Source organism: Panthera leo, chromosome A2, assembly GCF_018350215.1.
Source record: "Panthera leo isolate Ple1 chromosome A2, P.leo_Ple1_pat1.1, whole genome shotgun sequence".
Taxonomy (NCBI): Eukaryota; Metazoa; Chordata; class Mammalia; order Carnivora; family Felidae; genus Panthera; species Panthera leo.
The window spans coordinates 23,655,472-23,676,989 of record NC_056680.1 but is presented as its reverse complement, the minus strand read 5'-3'; the positions used below and the strand labels follow the sequence as shown (position 1 = coordinate 23,676,989).

Here is a 21,518-nt window from a genome sequence, read left to right as displayed (position 1 = left end):
AAACATGAAAGTCAGATTGGAAACCGCGTTCTCAAAGCTCGGGGGAAGTAGGCTCACGCAGAAAAGCCGTCTGATTGGCAGCTGCTGCCACCCGGCACCTGATGTGTGTCCTGCAGATCGGCTGGGCAGCGCACCTTCTGAAAAACCAAGCATGCGAGCTTTTCACACCAGAGCTTAGCATAAGTGGGCCAGTTGGACAGGCCAAGAGCAAAGGGGGTACTCGAGCCTAGAGGGTTGCTTGACTGGAGGAGCTGAGATCTGTGCATTCCTTTAATGTCCTCTTGACCAGCTGGCTTGGAGTAAGCCTTCCTCATCAAGATGACTAGTTCAGCACCCTTGTCTGGGGTGCTAGCAGTTCCTGGCAACTTTGCCCTTGCTGCATGCAGAGGGTAAGGCCATGAGGACATGTAGCCAGGAAGAGGATGAAAAGGAGGGAGACCTGAGTAGCTGAAGAATCACACAGAAAGATGCTCGGGGCATTTTAGCTGATTTCGCCATCCCTGGTATTCTGAGATGGTGTGGGCTTTCCAAGACAGAGAGGGGCTAGCAGGTAGATGACCTGGGAGAGCAGATGTGGCCTCGATGGCAGGAACCACCATGGAGAGCACACCAGTGGTGACCTGGGCTGCCTGTGTCAGCTGGCTGGGAGTGCTTTTAAATGTCATCTTTATTGCTATTTAAATTAAAAATACATGCTCATAAAAAGTTAGACATACCAGAAATGCTTGAAGTGAAAAGTGGAAGTTCCCTCATCAACATCCCTAAATCCACTGACTCTGTGCCCTTCCAGAGATTCTTATAGACATATGCATGCACACACACACACACACACACACACACACACATGCACACACACACACATTTTCATAAGAAATGAGTTTGTATTATGTAAATTATTGTATAACTCCCTGATTTGCACTTCATGTAGTTTGGACATCTTTCCACATCAGTATTATCTTTGTCATTGTTTTATGGTGCTCTTTTGACAGATTACAATAACTTGTTACAATTTTCAAGATGACTTCTCATATTTCTTCCTACATTTTCAGGCTGTGATAAATAACCAAAAATGTTACTTGCTGGTCTGTCATCATTATTACTGGTAGGCATAATCTTTTATTATCTTACCTGTTGAATTCAATAGAATTTAGGTGAATGATAGAGGAATTCATAAAAAAATAACTATAGAAATAGTGATTTTGGATGTATACATATACATGGGACGTGTGTGTATAAAGTTTATCAATTTCAGGAGAGATAATTGAGTAAAACTAAAAACATCCTTCTGAACTGAAACTAAAGAAGTGTTTTTCAAACCTGAGTTTATACCTCTTTTTAAAATAAATTTCCTTGGGGCGCCTGGGTGGCTCAGTCGGTTGAGCATCCGACTTCGACTCAGGTCATGATCTCGCAGTCCATGAGTTCGAGCCCCGCGTCAGGCTCTGTGCTGACAGCTCGGAACCTGGAGCCTGTCTCAGATTCTGTGTCTTCCTCTCTGTCTGACCCTCCCCGCTTCATGCTCTGTCTCTCTCTGTCTCAAAAGTAAATAAATATTAAAATAAAATAAAATAAAATAAAATAAATTTCCTTTACCCACCCACCCAGATTTAACTTTAGACTCCTTTGTATTCCTTGACTGGTAGCCCAGCTTGGTAGCTAAGTGTGAGGCTACTACAGGATGCTAAGATGCTTAAGAACATAGGCTGTGGACTCAAATCCAATCCCAGTGCTTTCCAGTATTATAGTCTTAGTGTGCTTAATTCTCTCTGTGCCTCACTTTCCTCATTTCTGAGCAAAATGCTGACATGTGCTTCCTAAGGTGATTGAGAGGACGAAAGGAGAGAAGGTCCATGAAGCCCTTACTTGGCACTAAGTACCTGCCCAGCAAATAGGCGTTATTAATACTATGAAGAGGAGTGTGGTCATCACCAGACAGCTGACATCTGTCAGGTGTGTATGCCTCATGAGGTACATGAGATATGCATACTGTAAATATCCGCCTTTATAGATGCTCATTTTCTTCTCCCAGCTGGGTAGTTGAGAAAGAATCATGGAAAATAAAATGAGCATAAAATGCTTTTTAAAGTCAATAGTCAACTAAAACTATTCCAAAATGCCTTGGAGGTTGTCGCAAACCATCAGCTGTCCTAGACCAGAAACAGAACCTGATTTCCAGTTGTAGATAATAAATAAACACAGTGCACTGCCCTTTACAATGAGTGGCTATTTTTTTAACCCATGCAGATGTGTCCTATTTACATTGAAGCTGTCATACAAATTAGCAAAGGTCCATGGAATCTGAAAGAAGGCAGGCTCCAGGCCCTGAAATGTTCACAGGAATGGAAAATGGCTTATCCCCACTCTTCATTGCTTTGGTGTCCCAGTCCTAGTAGGGAATGGCTGGGAAGAACTGCAGAGCTTTTCCAGGCCAGCAGAAATGTTTGCTGACCAAGCAGGCTTTGAAGCTCATCTGCAGGGCTGGGTAGAATGAAATGCAATAGGGTTTGGAGCTTTGGAGCTGCTGTGATTCTGACTTTTTTGCAATCTGTGGGAAGTCCTGAACCCTTAGCAAATTTGTAAGTCCCCTCATTTGGGACAAGCTTGTGCATGGCAGATGCAGTCTGAATTAAAACACCAATTAGAGCAGAATGGATGACTTGGGGTGTTTTTTTTTTTTAACATAACATTTTTCTTAGCAAAATGCTTGTTTGGCTACCCTTATCAGACATGGCCATTATCACATCACATGTATGGGCTGTTTAGAGGGAGAATATGGAGGACTGAGCCACAAAGGCAAAGCAAGTAAGGACTAGGAGGGTGTTCAGATTTCAGGCTTTTCAACCCCTTCCCCTCTAATAACAAGATAGCAAAGCTTCAGGGAGGTGAATGGGCCAGCTCAAGCAAGGCCTGAGAGTAGAACCCAAGATGCAAGGCTCCCACTAAATGCTCCTTCCACTAGACCACGTGGCTTCCAGATGATCTTTCTCTTGGGGGACACACACACGGACACGGAGTTGTAAACAGTTTAAACGTAGGCTTTAAAACTCCTCTGGCTTATCTTTCCTGGAGAGGAAGCAAACCCTTGATTGTGTGAATACAGAGATGTTTGGGTTCTAGAAGAGCAATTCATTAATTCTCTAAGCACTGTGGAGGACCTGCAGGAGGCCTAGGACTTACAGGACAACACACTGGTCCCTGCCCTCAAAGCAGATGTGTGCCCTGAAAGCAGAGAGGACAGAGTTGCATTCATTGTCCTCTGAGAGGCAAGCAAAAAGGGCTTTGGGAAAACAAAGCAGGTAGCTTTTCAGTTCTGCCTGAGAATTCAGACAGTTTTATTTCACCTGCATCTTAAAAGGGTGAGCCATCTTTTTCTTGGCAAAGAATCCATCCATTCATTCGCTTCACTCCACTTCACTTCACTTCACTTCACTGAAATTTACCAGCCACCTTCTTTTTGCCAGTCTTTGTGCCTAAACAAGCAGTAGTATAGAGCAGTAAACAAACAATACTCTGCCCTCCAGGGTTTTACATTCTCTTGGGAGGAGTCAGAAATTAAGCAGGTAATTTAAAAGCATAAGGGTGAGGATGCTGCCTCAGATAAAATTGTCCAAAAGGCTGATGGAGGAATGTGACACCAGAGCTGAGGGAGCCAGCAGCAGGAAGCCAGGGTAGAAGTGATCAGGTGGGAAAGGGAAGGTGGTAAGAGATGATACTGGAGAGGCAGGCAGCAGCTAAGTACACAGGTAAGTACGTAGGTATGCAGACCAGCGAAAGTAGGCTGAGTGTTCTTCCTGGACAACTAGAGAGTCTTGGGAGGATTTTGAGCAGGGGATGCTGTGCTATGTGAGGAGGCAGAGAAGCATAACAATCACCAAGGGTGGGGAGGGGGGTAAGAGTTGCAATGGTAGATTTGGGGCTCCCCAGAACACCATGTAGTCAACCTGTATTCTACCAAGAATTTCTTCTCTGGAATCACAAATAGAACTCAAAGATAATCCTTTTGTTTCTCAATGAGGAAACTGAGGCTCTGTGACTCAGTGCATGTGGCCAGCTCTGGCAGTGGACATCCTGGGATACTGAATCCTGTGCTTTTCCCCTGCTTCCTTACCCACTTGCATGTCTTCCAAAAACTGGGATTTACAATCTGTTCCCTGCTGGACATTTCAGAGTGGGCTTTTAAGATTTGTTGTTAGCACTGTGTTATAAGGCAGTCACTTTGAATGACTTCTGCTTGACAGCAATGTCAGCATCGTCACCACCTACTTCGAGGAGCAGTGGCACATACCAGGGGTGTCCTGGCTCCATGGAGAAAGGAGGAGGAAGGCAAAGACTTCTTCACCAGAACTAGAAATCAGATTTAGCTCTTCTCTGACTGTGTGGTTTGATGTTGAGAAAGCCTCTTCTTCATTGTAGACCTACACTCCTCCTTTATATATGAAATGAGAGGATTGGGACATAGGTATTATTAAATAACTATTTTGAATAATTTTGAACTAAACTAAGCTAAGCAGATTGTTGTAGGACTTCTCAGAGCCTTTACTATGCTAATGAGCACTCAGACTCTAAGAGGGAGGTATAGTCTGATGCGTGTCACAAATGTACTTATGTATGTGGCCCTGGAATGCTTTTGAGGAGGACACCTTGTAGAACTTGTGTTCCTCAGGACATTCTCAGGGAGCTGGCCTTTCAGATGAGCCTGAAGTTCTGAGATATTAGAGATGAAAGGGAGCCTCCATTCATGGCCTTGCTCAGCCTTGTTCAACAACACAGAGCAACAAGTTGTTCAGTGTCTTGGTAGTATGTGTCCCCCTCCCCACCCCACTTTCACCCCCTCTCTTCTGCCTCCCTCCAGTGACCCACAAAGGCTATCTTTTGAAGGAGCATGACAGCAGAAACAGCTTCTCTCCTTTTGACCTACTGGGAGCCCTTTGTATGCTCCAGCCCCTTAGAAGGTGCCCAGACTGCAGCAGCCACGTCTCTACACCTAGACAGTGGGATAGTGATATCCTTCTTTGGTAGAGAAACTCTAGGTCCAGTGGTCTCTCTTTCTCTCTGGGGCTCTCTCTGGAACTTTCCCTAAGGACTTACTTACTTTTTACATTTTATCTTGTTACTACTATGTAAGCTTTTTCTGCTTGTCAGCACCATGCAAGGTGCCGTAGGAGGCAACAGCCTGTGTAAGAGATCTTTGATGACTCTGACATGACTGCCGTCCTCATCCTAATGTTTGCTATTTGTTGAGCACTTACTATGCTCCAGGAAGTATGTAAAGATCTTTATCTGGAACTAACTCATAGTCTCCTAGCAGCAGCCCTATGAGGTGTGGGCACTGTTATCATTTCTACTGTACAGGTGAGGATACTGAAGTTTGGTCAGGTAACTCCCCCCCAAAGTCTCACAGCCAGTACATGTGAGGGCTGGAAGTCCCACCCAAATCTGTCCTCCAAGTCTGTGCATATGACTGATGCACTGCATTGCTTTGTTAACATTTGAATGAATGGAACGTGAATGAGCAAACAAACGAGTAAGTAAATGAATGAGCACGTTAGGAAAAGATACCCCCCCCCATCTCACCCCCCCAGCTTCAGGAAATCTGCCTGGACATGTGGCAAAGCAGCCAAGCCCCTTTTGAGCCACCATCTTCTTAAGGTCACGTTGTCTGTCACTGTCCTGCCACCCCCTCCCACCGGGGGACCAGTGAGCACTACCTTACTGTGGGGCGTGGCAGCTTCCTGCCAGCAGTCTCCTGAGATGTCCCAGCAGCAGCCCACATCTACTCCACCCAGCAGAGGGCACACACATCCGGGGTGGGGGAGCTGCCTCAACTGGGTCTCAGTCAGCTGTGCTTTTTTTGGCCTGCTGGGTTTTCGGCTGCCATTGCTGAATTTCTCACCAAGAGGAGGGCAGCTGTTCTGGGATTGAAACATGAAGAAAGATGGGCTGAGATCAGATAAGCATCCCTACCCAAGCGGACGTACCTCCCAATTTGCAGGCCTTTGTTATATTACTAGCAGTCAAGGAATGTTGAAATGGAGCTCTAGCCTTGATCTGAATTATAATCTCTGAAGCTATGTTTAAGTCTGCCTAAAGATATTTCAATTTGCTATCTCTCTTTTTTCCCTCCTCTCCTTGGCTGAGAGCACACTTGTATCCCTCCAGAACACAGAAAGCTGGGACATATTTCTTAATGTTTTACATTACAGTTGTAAGTCCTTCTTATCCTTTGATAATCATATTTTAACTTTTAGTCCACGTACTTGTGGGTGTGCCTGCGTCTGTGTTGTATATAAGTTCACATTTATACGAACGGCATTAGCTCCTTTTATCTTTTTTCCCCCAAAGCCATACTTGTAAGACTACATTCAGCAGTGGATTAATCCCTAAATAACTTAGTTCAGCTTTCGCAGCTGTTGCCAAACAGGCTCTCTCCCTGACAGTATAGACTGTGTGGTGGTTATAATTAAAAGTCTTCAGGGGGCGGGGGTGGTGACACAGGGAATGAGAACTGGGCAAGGAGGTCACCACAAACTAGTGAGAACTGTGGACAGAAGAGCCCACGGAGGACTTTTGTTGGAGGAGGACAGACTTGGGATGAGGGAGGTTGGGTTTTTGTCCCTTCAGCAATTGGCCAGTGATTTGCTGAGGGAGTGGACAAGCTGGGGCAGCCTCTGCATGTGTGTGTCTAAGTGCGGGTGGGTATCAGTGTGTGTTTGTGGGTGTCACTGTGGGAGTGGATGTGTATGTATTGAATGGAGGAGAGAGCATATCTTTTAAGACCCTGGGTTTTGGTATTAGATTTTGTTTGAAATATCATTTATCCCTTATCACCTCCATGCCCTTCAGCAAATTGCTTATAATTGGCCTCCTTGTGGCTCAGTTTCTTTATCTGAAAACGGGGATTCATTCATTATTCAACAAATATTGATTGGGTGCCTGCTGTATTCCAGGCACTGTTCTAGGCATCAGGGATGCAACAATAAACAAAAAGAGAAAAATACTTGCCTATATGGAACTTTCATTCTACAGAAGAAAAATAAAACCCATACAGGGAGGGTTATTATAAGGATTAAAATAGAATATGTATTATAAAATGCCTAACAGTGTCTCGCACATCATAAGATGTTGGTTAAAAAATGAGCAAATATTAATATCATTATTCTTTGGGTTATATTTATAAAGTAACACTCCTACCCCCTCCACCAAAAAAAAAAAAAAAAAAAAAACCCAAGTCATGAGTCTGAATACCACCAGTTTTATTTTACATACTGACTTTTCTTGGGGAAGCAACACAAGAGTACTTTGGGAAAAGATGTTCTCTACATGTTTTGTTAGTTCAGTCAAAACAGCCCATCTTTGCACCAGACATCTTGAAGGATAAAGGTGCTCCTCGAATGGACTTCAGTCAAGGAAGATCAGCTCTCAGGTGACAACACAGACACAACGAACTAGAACAATGCAGAAAGGAATGCATGAAGGGGTTGGGTTAAGAATTGCAGGGCAATTACTTTCTGCAAACTGATATGTGAGAAGAGAACACAGGCACACCTTATTATCCAGAAACACAATAAGCAAAAATTCACTATAACACAATTGCAGAATAGGCAACCCCCTATGTAAAAATGAGTTGTTATTAACAAAGTCGGGGAGGCGGGGGGTTTGTGAAATTGGTTTGGAATGTGGGCCTCATTTTCCACTAGACAGGAGTTCATGGACCGATCCTAAAGGGGTTTATATAACATACACTTGCCTGAAATGTATTCTTTCTCCCTCATCAGTCACTATGCACAACATGGCTTTTATGGGAGGAAGCATTGAAAGGGCCTTTTTGTCCCTTCACCAACTTGGTACCAGTTTCTACTAACTATCCAGGGGTTTTCCTTAAATTCCCTTTATCTAAAAATTTACTCTCTGAAGCTGGTGGTTCAAAGATTATAGGAAAGCCAAAGTTGCTATCACATTAAAACATTCATGAAATAATTGACCACTTATCAAATTAGGCTCATTTAGACATCTTCCCCCATTTAATGCTGGGCCTCCCACTGTGTTGAGAGTCAGCTCTTTGTACATCTGTCTTTTCTGGATTATCCAGTATCCAAGAGTACAGTGAAAATAGATTATATATCATATGAAAAATGAAAAGCAAATTTCTCAAAAGACACAAGATTTTATCACGTTGATGAAAGTGATGTTGGAAACCAAGTTTGTGTCACAAGCAAATTTATTAACAAATGAAGATAATTTCTTATCAGTTTAAAAAAGGAAAAGTCAGTAAGCATGATCACAGCCCAGGGGCTTCCCAGTGAGTGACTGGATGTTAGAGGCTTATAATAGATCCTTGGGAAAATGGTAAAAGTCTGGAATATGTTTGTGAATGCCACCCTCTTTATAACTGTGCTCATGGAAGTATAAAGGATGTCACATCATGTACTCGTACAACCTGGTTAGGAAAAGAAATAGGCCAAATAAAAATCCACATATTTTACTTTTTGTTCTTTATGCAAACTAGTGAGTTGTTGGCATTGTAAGCTAAATTTTATAAAAAATAAGATATATGTAGTAATTTCTAAAAATTTTAGCCTCAATTTTAAAGATAAAATGCCAGGGCACCTGGGTGGCTCAGTCAGTTGAGTGTCCAACTCTTGGCTTTGGCTCAGATCGTGATCCCAAGATCGTGATCCCAAGATCCTGAGACCGAGCCCCACATCAGGCTCTGCACTGAACATGGAGCCTGTCTGAGATTCATTCTCATTCTCTCTCTCTCTCTCTCTCTCTCTCTCTCTCTCTCTCAAAAAAAAAAAAAAAAAGATAAAGTACCAAATCTCTTCCCCACTATTACTATTTACTATGAAATTTTGGTCTCTGTCAAAGGGATAGTTTCTTCCAGGTTCCAGTTTTCCTCCATAAAGGAGAACCTGGTATATTTGCATGGGGGAGATTCGCTCTAGATAACCACTGTTTATGCACTCAGAATTAGATTAGGGGCAGTGGGCAACATGGGAGCAAAGTATACATCGGTCTATCTCTTTATCTATGTAGGCATGCTTAACCTTTACAAGTTCATGGAACCCTTGGATGGAAAACATAATAACTGAGGATTGTCTTTCTAGAAAATCCACAGGCACAAAATAAATTTCAAGGGGTTCACCGACCTTCTTGATGCCTACCATGGATCATAGATACTAGGTCATAGATTTAATAGCCTTGGTCTACACCCCATGTCCCGGTCATGTATTATTTCTCTCTCTCTCTCTCTCTCTCTCTCTCTCTCTCTCTCTCTCTCTCTCACACACACACACACACACACACACACACACACCCCTACTAAGTGCCAGAACACTTTATATATTTTATCTTTTTTTGTTGCTGACAGTCCTCCCATTGAGTACAATATTGTCCTAACTTTAACACACACACAAACTGAGCCTTGAGAAAAGTTCAGTAACTTGCTCCAGGTCATAGTAAGTGACTAATCTTGCATTTCAAACATCAGCGTTTTCTAAGGTCCAAGCCCTCACATTTCCTATAATATTAGGTCAGCCCTGTGTGTTCACATACTACACTAATTATTTCCTTAATAAGTAACTTTTACAAAGCTGTTTTTCTTTACCACACAAGAAATGCATGTTTGTTGTAGAACAGTTAAATGTTCTAACTCCTAACTTTAGAAGTGCTACTCATTCTCTTTATGTTCATTTTAAATTGAAGAAACAGGAGGTGTTATTATTCCTCTCATTTTTACAGATGGTAAAATAGAGGTACTTGGGACTTCAGTGGCCTGCCAAGATCAACCAGCCTATTGGCAGCTCACTGATGCTGCAACTGAAATTGCCTGGCCCAGACCTGAGCCTGCATATGGGCTCCTGCTGCTCTCTCTCCCTCTGACCTACTTTGGGCATCTCTTTGACCCCCCTTCATCCTGGCCCCAAAGGCTCCTTATCATTATATCTCTGTGGTCACTTATTAGCCCACTCCAGCATCCAAAAGTCTAGAGGACATTTGTGAGTTCACCTCTCATTATTTTCTCTGTGTATCATGAAACCCAGAGACCTAATGTTTATAGTGAAAACTGGTTTGCATTTATAATTCAGAGTCTCAATTTTATTTAAAGTTTATTTATTTTGAGAGAGAGAAAGTATGAGTGGGGGAGGGGAAGAGAGAGAGGGAGAGAGAAAGAGAGAGAATCCCAAGCAGGCTCCACATAGTCAGCACAGAGCCTGATGCAGGGCTCGAACTTTCAAACCATCAGATCGTGACCTGAGCCACCCAGACTTGGATGGGAGTCTCAATTTTATTTAAAATTCAATACTTACTTTTCTCTAAATATTTTCTCTTCAACATTAGATGCTGACTAAAGTCTAATTTTACTACAAATGGGAGCCACCAATTTCTACAAAGATACATTCATCCAGTAATACGTTGAAAGGTAATGAGAAAATAATCATAGCAATAAAGTTGACCCTGTGCCAGATACCCTATTGAGTGTTTTATGTGTATCAACTTGTTTAATCTTTGCAACAACCCTGTGAGGTAGGAATTATTGTTATCCTCATTTTACAGGTAAAAAAAAAAAAAACCTGAAGCACAGAGAGTTTGAGTCACTTGCCCAAGACTGTAACACTAATATTGTATTTACCAGACTTCTGTATTCACATGATGATAATTGATGCTCATAATGATTACCTCGAGGCAGAATACAATTTTGAAAAATCTCAGTCCTGAAGGAAATAGCAATATCAAGGAAGTATTTGAGGTAATATTAGGTTGGCTTTCTATTTATAAAAAGAAAAGTTGTATTCTAGGTCTATGATAATTGCTAATCTCAAGTTTTACTTTGGTAATACTCTCTCTGATGTCTCTCCAATAACACTCCTTTAATCAAAACACCTTGATCGTATTGAAAAATATTGTATAAATATACATATAATTTTGAATTCTGTGTTGACCTAACAAAAATTTAAGGAGAAATTAAAATTTTAACTTCACAAGGATAAAATCTTTTAAAGTAAAGTTACTTTGGGAAAAAATACATTTTTAACAGCTTTTCTTGACAAGGTAAGTAGTAGGAGAAAAAAGGGGACAGGATTAAGAAGGAAGGTTCCTGTGCTGCAAAGAATAGTGACCTATCCAGGCTATGTGAATCTAAAAGGAATATGTAGTAGTCAGTAATCTTGTATCCATTCAAACTACTTTTTAAAAGAGGAGAATAGGAATATATTGACCCTTGTATCTGAAAAGTCAAGATATAATGTTTTCAGGTATGGCTGGATTCAGGGGATTAAAAAAAAATCATTAGGACTCTGTCTGTCACCATCTCTTGGTTTTGCTTTCCTCTAGAGATATTTCATTCTTTAGCAGACTTCCACTAACATATTCACCATAAGATAAAAAACATCTGCTAACAGCCTTAGATATTTATATAATAATATAGATATCCCAGAAGTATCTATGGAAGCCTCACTGCCTTAATAGTTCCAGCAAAAGTCCCCAGATGAAACTCATCCCACCAATTTTTGCCCCGTTCCCATCCATGAACATATCACTGTGTGGGTAAGAAATAGGATATTTTGGCTTAGTTAGGCCTATGTTATGTTCCATGCCCAAGGTCTTACAATGGGTGAGGTGTGATTCCTTGAAGGAAAAAAGAAAAAAACCAAGATACTGCTACAGAAAGAATCTGTCCTGAATGATGAGCAGGTAAAGAGAGCATCTGCTGCAGGGGACATGTTGAAAACCTGCAGGAGACTCTCACAGAGTTGAAGGGCAGGAAGTATAGCCGAGCAGCACAAGACTGGATCTGGAGAATGGAAAATCAGGATACCTGTCTATTTTCTCATCTGTTCTGTCCCCTCTACCTTCATTATACTCTTGCCATAGCCTACGTGTCCCCACAGCCTTTTCATGGAATTACTCAGTCCCTTGGAATCCCTCTTTCTCAATCCCTAGGGGAAGCAGCTCATTAGTCAATCTCAGAACTAGGCTGCAAGCTCCAGGTGACTGGCTATCCTTATAGATATATTTGCCTAAAGCAAGAGTCCTCACTTGGTATAGTCAACTCTGGCAAGTTAGGGCCGATCAAGCTGTCTGTGGGGTTTCTCCTTCCAGGAGTATGGATAAAGTAGGATCTCTAGAAAGATATGGCAGAGAAAGTAATAACATGTGTCAAGAACAGTCAGAAACTTGGGCAGAATCAGGCTGCAAAGCCATTCCTGGAATGGGAGCATTGTTGAAAAACCTGGAATCTCATTCATTGACAAAGACAGATGGACAAGGAACAGGCTCTCCAGGAAGCAGGGAGGCCAAGTTTGTCACCAAGGAGGCAGACAAAGAATCAAAGCCAAGTCTTAGCTGCTCCAACACAGCCATGGATTTCTTCTCCAAGGGAGGTAAAATGCAGACACAGGACCTGTGAATTGTAGCATCTTTTAATATCAGGCAGTGTAGGACTTCCCAGGCAGCCCTCCTAAAGTTGCTTCCTCTCAGTTTGACGTGACTGTCCTCAAGGCTCCAGCCCTCTGTGGTCTGCCTCCTCATCTGAATGATATACTGCCTCTTCTCTCTCACCCTGGGTCCAAGTGTGAAAACATCTGCTTCCTGCCCTTGATAAACTCGTAAGCATCCCAGGGGGTTAAGTAAGTAATTTTATTAGAAACAAAGATTAAACACACACACACATACACCCACAGGAACAAAAGTACCATAAATTCACACAAGTTGGTTGGCTTTGGTTTGGTTGGGTTAAAAGCAAGGGAGCATATTCTTGAATATAAGTATTGAAATTAACCTAGGTGCTACACACGGATATTCTTTCTCCGCTGACATGGGTTTAAGTTGACAGAGCTTTTAGGCCAAGCAGAATGTTAGGCCTCTCCCTATCACTCATTCATTTGTTCATTCATTTAGCATATATGTGTGTGTCCATTGTGGACCAGACATTGTGTCCCAGCATCTTCTTCCTTTCTGGCCCCAGTTTATGCTTCCTTTCCCTTCTGTGGGCACCTAAGCTTCCCTCTTCTCCTAGGTATGAATTCACTGTATTTCCTGATTTCAAGGATCCCTCCATGTAATTCTGCACCTAGGACCCACCCAGAATTGTCCTCATACCCTTGAGATCTCATCTCTGTCCAATTGGTCTGGGTACATGCTCACACCACTTCTGAGGAGGAAGGTAGGGTTTCTGTCCTAGCACCTGGACCTAGTCTCCCCAAAGGTGGCTAACCTATTTCCATGGTGTCTGAGCATCAGATTCTGGGCATAGTCAAAGCCCCCTTTTGAGTGAACTTACATGTTCCAGCTTTTTCCTTGAGAACTACCTCCAGCTTTAAGCTTATTTGCCAAGTCAGGCAGCTCACTGACCCTGAATCCAATGAGCAGTTCGCCTGGCTTTGAAGGCCTTTCTCCAGGGTGTTCTCAAGCCACAGGTATTGTCAAGGGACATGTAATAGAAGTGCTTTTTACTAGAGACCATTCCTTAGATTGTATTTGAAACCCCTGTGCTGCCCAGTCTCCAGCAAGATAAGAGATGGGCCATTTTGTGAAGGTTGTAGCTGTACTGTTCTAATGTAATTTGGTGAGTAAAAATGAAGGGAAAAATGTCAAGTTTTCTTGATTTTTTTTTTGTTTTAGTTTCTAAAACAAAGTGGTAGTGATTAGCCAGCCCTATCCACCTTTAAGGAAGTCAATTTAAAACCTGGTAACCAGCCAAAAACATAAAATATTTGAATGCTGCGTATTTATTAATTAATGTATTTACTTGGGGGATGGGCAAGGACTACAGTTCCTGTTCTTATGGTGCCCTTTGGCAAAAAGACGGCGAACTCTAATGTGATTCTTTGGGGAATCTCTCTGAAGTAGTAAGTCATTCATGGCCAACCTTTTAATTGAAGGTAATAATAATTCCAATAATATTATTAAGAACCACCATTAGCACGGGAAGGACTGAATTCACTGACGTCATGTCAAAGCTATGCCCAGTGATGACTGCCTTGCCGAGCCCCTGGGGGAATAACTTTCATAATCCATTGAAAAGTTATGAGCTCCTTGTGTTTGCACCGAGAAAGAAATCAGCATTAACCATTTGAGAAGCCATGTAAAAACGGAGAAAAAACCACTTGTACTTTTAACAACTTAATTAATGGTTGCAAATGGAGTTATTTCTCACAAAAACCCCATGGAGGAGGTGGGGATGTGTGTTGACAATGGAAAATTATCCTGATTTTATAGGTGAGAGCAATTTCCAGACACTAGGAACAAACATGGTTAGGGAGAAAGAGAAAAGATGACTTTTGTTGTGGAAGGAACAGGGCCCTCAGCCAACGGACTCACTGTCTGGGTTGGGACAAGGGCGATCATTGTGTGGGAGGAACTGAATGGAGTAAGAAGAATCTGGGTTAAAAGCCTAACAGAATTGGGTTCAATTATTGCTTCTGCCATTTGTTAGCTTCCTGACCTTAGCCTAGAAGGGTTAACCTTTCAGAACCTTAGTTTTATAATCAATAAAATGGGGAAAATAATAGTCACTAACGTGTGGGATTGGAGGAGCCTTTGAGATAATGTATGTCAAATTCTTAGCCTGACGCCCAGCCCACAGACAACTACTACTATCTAGTATCTTCATTATTCTTCTTTTTAAATTAATTCTACAAATATGTAATTAGCACCTACGTTGTGCCAGGGACTGTGCTGTATATACAGATCAGTTTCTTTTGATTTTATAGTCTAGTGGGGGAGATGGAAAAGAAAAATAAAATAAGTGAGCACATCAGTTAAGTAAAATGCTTGCAAACTGTGCTAACTTTGAAAGCCTGGCTCCCATGAGTACTCAGCTGCCATTTGTGCCCAGGAGCAGACAGTAGTTTTTCATAACTTGGTCTTTTGAGTCAGTCAGACCTGGGTCAGAGCAACTTAGGTGCCAGTTTCTGCTCCAGGCCGTGTCTCTGTGCTTTGTGAGCTCCGCTTCTCCTTCTGTACCCTGGGGGTGGGAGAACATTCTAGGTGGTGCCTCGAACACAGTAGGCACTCAGGAGAGAAGTGCTAGCCTTTTAGCAGCTCAAGCCCATGGTTTTCCATCTTCTGCAACATGATTCTATACTCCTGAGATTAATAGGAAGAAGGAGTAGCGCTAATAGAAGGAATAGCACTTCCATTTCTTTTCTTGGACACGGATGAGGAGGTTCCTCCTCCATGTCTGACCCACAAAAGTGGGTTCCAGGAGGACCTTTGGCTTACCAAGGTGTCTCCAGAGGCCTGGTTCCAAGGGGGAGTTGGGTGCAACAAGGCTGGTTTACAAGATGAATGAGTCCCCAGATGGGTGGAAGGGCCCCAACATACCTGTGAGACCACGATGAGTCCTGACAGTGGTAGGGAGAGTGTGACAGGGTGCAGGAAATGGTTGCAGTGAAGCTGAGAGGGACTGTCTTACTGCCTCTTAGTTTTCCTTTGAAGGATTTGATCTAACACTAAGCTTATAAGTCATGACTGAACACTTATTTTGAGACTCAGTCTGGTTTGTCATTAGCGGGCTAGGCTTTTAGAATGTAATCTATGGCTTGTGGGCCCAATCCAGTCCCCTGCCTGTCTTTGCAAATAAAGTTTCATGGGCAAACAGCCATACTCATTTCTTTACTGTGTATAACTGGTTTCTGCACAACACAGAGCTGGGTAGTCATGACAGAGACTACAGGGCCTCCAAAACCTAAAATATTTCTTCTCTGGCCCTTTGCAGGAAAAAATCTGCCAACCCCTGACTTAGAATATTACAGTTTAGGTAGGAATAGATTCATTGGCTGATCCATTCATTCATTCATCAAACAAATAATTATCCACCATAAAGTGCTCTAAACATTGTTCTGGGTTCACAATGTTCCAGAGAATGTGCTCAATACTTGTAACAGCTGTTGTGAGTCGGCGATGTTACTATCCCATTTTGCAAATGGTGAAATGGAGTCTGGGGAAAGCTGGCTGACTTTTCCAAGGTCATTTAGCCAGCAAGGGGCAGAACCAGGACTGGAATCACATTTGTCCTTGTTCTCCCATGTTAGTATGGATTACTGTGAGAAGCAAAGAAAGATATAAACACTGAGAATAATTTATTTAAAAAACAATCTCTGACAGAAACTCTTGCAAATTAATGAGATAGGTGAATGAAGTTGCTACTTCCTTGGCAGAGCCTCTCTTGAGATGGCTCTTCATTGTGCCTTGTTCTGATCTCACACACTGATCACTTTAGATGATATCAAAAAATCATCCGAAAATGTTTTCCCTTGTAATGATATGATTTCACCACTAATGTTAATAAACATTACAATGACATAAAGCATTTCCTGTTCCAACCCGAGACATCTTGGAGGATTTGTCTAAATATTAGCATACCTTTAAAATAATCAGCGGGTGATTAACTGGATAAGAGGTCAAAAATAAGGATGTTTAGAAATAAAAAAATAATAAAGTGAGGCAGGTTTTTCCTCTCAGAACTCCATACGGCTGTGGGAGAGCAGAGAGCTGGCATCCTGCATTAGAAGGTTAGAAAGCAACCATATTCATGAGCAAAAGGGGGATTTTTGTTATCTTTTTGGTTTTCATTCCAGATGTGGCTTTTGCTGGTGTCTCTCCCCTGCAGAAATGCAAACCAGAGTTTCAAGGTGGAAATAAGAGAAGAGCATCTTAGCTGAAGGGACCCTGCTTCCTTCTAATGACAATTTATGAAGACGGTTTAATCTCACAGTCCAAGTAGAGGGTCTACTGACAAGTTCTCATATGAACTGATTAGGCTTCCCCTGTAGACACTTTTATCAGACTGATTCATTCCTCTGGAAGAATGCTGGCTTTTACGTTTTTTTTTAGAAGAGATTCCAAATGGCTTGTCAAGATTACATCTTGCATGTGAATCTCAGCCAGGATTATATTACAGCCGGGACTGACAATATTTAATAGGTAGAATACAGGCAGGATCATAGAAATGGAGCAAGCTGGTCCCAATAAATAGTCGGAGCATGGTGTATGGTGTACATACATCCCAAGTAGCTTGCAGGCAGTTTGTGGATTGGACATCTTGAGAGAATGCATGGATACGTAAAATGTAATATTCCAAAAAAATCAATTTCTTCAGCTTTTGACAGTTACCTTACAGCGAGCAGATTCTTATAAACCGTCTTCATGTCCGGGGCATCCCATGACTGGAATTTCTAACCACCCCTTCAGATCCCCTATAAAAACCACATACTTGGGAAGAGAAGGGAACGAAAACCTTTTGTGCCAAGCTGGTGTAATGCAGAGATCTCAGCTGCATTGGGTAAGTGCTGACAAACTCACCACATCTGAAGGGGCGTCTTTGGAGTGGCAGGTCCCTGGCTCCTGGAGCACAAATAGAGCCTCTATCAGGCTACATGGGAGGTGAGCAGAACACATGGCCTTTCCCATCTCTGACCCTTGACTCCCAGGCATGGCATGGTTTGTAATGAGGCCTGTAGCCAGACAGGAAAGGGGATTGAAGAGATATACATCTGAATCATCTTTGTATTGCTCAAAAAGAATCAAGGACAAAATCCTTTAAGGTTTAGTTTTGCCTTTGCAGGAACATCAAAGGAGAAATGTGTTCATTCTTCCTGGACTCAGTAGAATGTAAGCTCCATAAGGGCAGACACTTCCCCCAGTTTTTTCACTGCTAGAGCCCCAGGTTTGAGACCTGTGCCTGGCCCATAATAGGCACTCAATACATATTTATTAATGAATGAGAGACCACTGAGTATTCATGCACGTATGTGCTCCATCAACACATGTTAAGTTAAACACCTATTATATGCAAGGCATTGAAGTAAAGAGCTCACAGACAAGTAAAGGAAGACACATATGCCAGCCAATAGTTTCCACATTTTCAGAACCTATAGGCAAGTAACATGGAGTTATTTTATAAAACCTCCAAATGTGCCAGGCTGTCCACCGGGCTGATAAGTAAATAATATAGTATAGTTGACTATTTTTTCAAATATATGTAGATTTGGTGTGGTCGATAAAATATAAAATAATTTAAAAGGGTTAATGGATTCCTGATCCTTTTTTGTCATCATGTGATTTCTTACCCATAAATGGTAAAATTATTGTCACGAGAGAGGGTCATGGAGCTGTGTCCAATGCAAAGGGCAGGCAAAATGGCATTGTGGAAAGACTGACCGTACTCCCAGGAAGACCAGCTGGTTAGCCATGGCCAAGGCAGGGAAGGACCCAGCCCCTGAAGGTCTCATGCTTCTTTTTATTTCCAAGCCTGTGCACATGCTCTTCCCATTGCCTGGATCATCCCATGCCATACCACCCCTACTCCCACCCCCTTGGCCCTATTAATTCTAACTCTGGCCCTTCTCCTGCTTCCCCAGGAAAATTTTCCCTGGACCCAGCCTGGGCAGGTCCTTCACTCTAGGGTCTCGTAGCCCATGGCATCCTTTTCTTTTCTTTTTTTTTTTTTAAGTTTATTTATTTATTCATTTAGAGCAAGCGAGAAGGGGAGAGGCAGAGAGAGAGAGACAGAGAATCCCAAACAGGCTCCACACTGTCAGCACAGAGCCCGATGCAGGGCTCAAACTCACAAAATCATGAGATCAAGACCCGAGCTGAAACCAAGAGTCAGACGCTTAACCAGCTGAGCCACGAGGTGTCCCCCTCCCCCATGGCATCCTTTTCTTACTCCTCATATTATTTGTCATGTTACTGCTATTTGTGGGATTTAGCTGATAACCTCCATGAAAGCAGGAGCAGGTTGGTTTTGCTGGTCTTCATAGCCCCCATGCCTGGCACAGGCCTGGCATGTAACAGGGCTAGGCAGATGGACAGATGGGCAAATAAAGGAAACTCTGAAAAGCATTTTTAAGATGTGGACAGCAACACGTAATAGTGGGGTTGTTACAAGGTTAAATGAGATAATGTGAAAATTCTGGCTTGTACTGCTACAGAATAAAGACTATTATTATTGCTATAAATACAATTAGGAAGATGAAGACCTCGAGTGTATAGAACAAGATAACGCAGGAGGAAGATAATGCAGGAGGCAGTGACTGAATCTTTCAAAGTGCGAAATGCCACCAGAGTTGTCTGGACATCTGGTGCTTTCGGCACCAACCCAGTTGTGTTGTGTAGGGGAAACCATATTGTCAAACCTGGTGGCATCGCAGGAGATCCAGGTGGTGAGTACCAGTGACTGGTGTCTTGGTGCTGTTCAGTGAGCTACACCACTCCTCTGCCAAGTTGAGTTCAGAGCTATGCCTTGCCAAGCTGATACACCCATTTCATGATCACTTTTTTTTTTTAAGTGTGAGGTGCTAGTCTCCTGGAAGTGACTGTCCCTGAGTTTTGAACCATGCAGGGATCGTGGTGAAAAGACCATCCTGTTTTCAGGAGACAGCAGGTGAGCCTCTTTCCATTGTTGGCAAGCAACATAGCATGGTGGCCAAGTGCACAGACTCTGGGGCCAGGCTGCCTCCATGAGAATCTCAGCTCAGCCACTTTCTCACTGTGTGACTCTAGCAAGTCATGTAACCTCTTGGCTCCTTGTTTTCCTTGTATGTAAAATGAGAGATAATAGTGCCTGACTCGTAGGGTTATTAGGAGAATTGAGTGTGTTAATGTTTCTATTAACTATTTACCAGTGCTAAGATAATGCCTAGTAAATAGGAAATGCAGATAGATAAATGGATGGGTGGATAAAGTAGAAAAGCTTTTAGTGAAAATGGACAAGAATTCCTGGTAGGAATCACTTGTATTTCTTAAGAATTTTACTTTACTACCTTCTAATTTTCCCAGTAGCCTGACAAGGCAGGTTCTACTACTTTGCCCTCCTGTAGAGCAAGAATCAGAGAGGATAAAGTGCTAACACTTGTCCAAGGACATGTGGAGATCAGGTGGCAGAGCTGGGTTCTAATGTAAGCCTTTCAGAGTCTTGTAAGATTCCAGAGACCTTAGCTCCTGAACTGACACAAGACCCCTTAGAAAAGGTCATGTGAGGGAGTAATTTCTCTCCACAGACACTACTACCTAGTGTTCTGAAAGCCTAGCAGTGCCGATTATGCTGGACTCATTTTGGTTCATTTACTTATTCACTCATTTGTTCATTCAATAAATATTATGGAATGCCTTTTCTGCCTCAGGTACTCTTCCCACTGTTGGGGTATTTGTGACTCCTTACAGTCTGCCCTGAATTGTGTGAATCTGGGTGCTTTCATGCATCTCTTTAGCAAATATTTGAATCTGGTAGGCCAGGCACAGTTCTAAACATCAGTTATCTGTCTTAGAGCTCACAAAAGACCGAAAAAGAGGGGAGTTACTCATGTTTGCACTTACCAAGACCTAGCAGATAGTAAGTAATAAGGATTCTCTTAACTGGATGGATGCACAAATGGACAACTTATGGATACTCAGGAAAGAAAAATAGTAGCAGGATGATATAATGGGAAGGCCACATACTATTTGCATACTTGTGTTCTTGTCCTGGCTTTGCCACTTACCTGGTAACCCTTCATAAGTCATTTAACCTCTTAGAAACTTAGCTAGCTAATCAACTTCTTTTCTTCTCTCCCTTTCTTCCACAGAATTGTATTAAGGATCGTGGTTGTAGGTCAATGATAATTGGGAGTGAGATGATATTGATCTAAATTATCTTTAATGTTCTACTTTAAATTTTATAATTTAATGATAGTTTAGATGAGTTACATTTTCTGAGTAGTCTTAAAGTTCTAGGTTAGGACTGTAATCATCTCAGGCTGCTAAAGGTCCCATAGGATAAGGTGAAGGTGAGGGATAATTGATCCTTGGCCAAACTAGGTGTCTTTGGGCCACCCCTTGGGCTTCCACTGAAACCAAACTTAAGAGAATGGAGAGATGGGAATTTGGGAAGATAATCTTTGCCTCCTTACCTCCATCTCACCCTGTCTCCCAGAGACTGACAGCCTTCCAGCAATGGATTAAGAATGAACAGGACCAGATTCAAGAAAAAAAATGACTGGAGCCTCACAGGGATCCATGCCATGGGCCTCCTTTCTTATATTCTCTAACCAGTTAGTTCTCCTATCCAATTTGATTGGGATGTGAAGTCATTGTTCTACCAGTAGTTCCCACCACTTGCCAACTTTGCAAGTTGGTGTGTAAATGGGCACACAGCAGGCATTTGCTCTCTGGCTAAAATGTTGAGGCTTCCTTTGCTGGTGTGTATAGAGAGAGCCAGCTGTTTGGCAATCCCTCTAGCTCATCCACCCAATGGGGGTTCACCTAGAGAGTAACTCAGCACAGTATCAGGCGTGAGCAAGAGTTAGTACAGGCTTGAAGGTCAAGCATCCTTGGTTGCAATCCCAGTTCCTTCGTTTGCTAGCTATGAGACCCTGAGCAAAGGACTTAATATCTCAAAGCTTCAGCTCCTACACATGTTCCACAGGGGATGATAAGAATGCTGACCACTTGTTATTGTGAAAGTTTAATGAGATAATCTACATGGAACACCACACATGGGGCTGATGCACAGTAGATACACAGTAAACAGAAGC

General features: G+C 42.4%; 1 protein-coding gene across 1 annotated transcript in view; it reads left to right on the top strand.

The window, feature by feature from the left end:
- ERC2 (ELKS/RAB6-interacting/CAST family member 2) overlaps nt 1–21,518 on the top strand; it is a 792,499-nt gene that overhangs the window by 747,244 nt on the left and 23,737 nt on the right. The window contains exon 17 of the mRNA XM_042929693.1: nt 10,342–10,423. The gene's annotated coding sequence lies outside the window, so the exon portion shown is untranslated. The remainder of the gene's footprint in view (nt 1–10,341; nt 10,424–21,518) is intronic.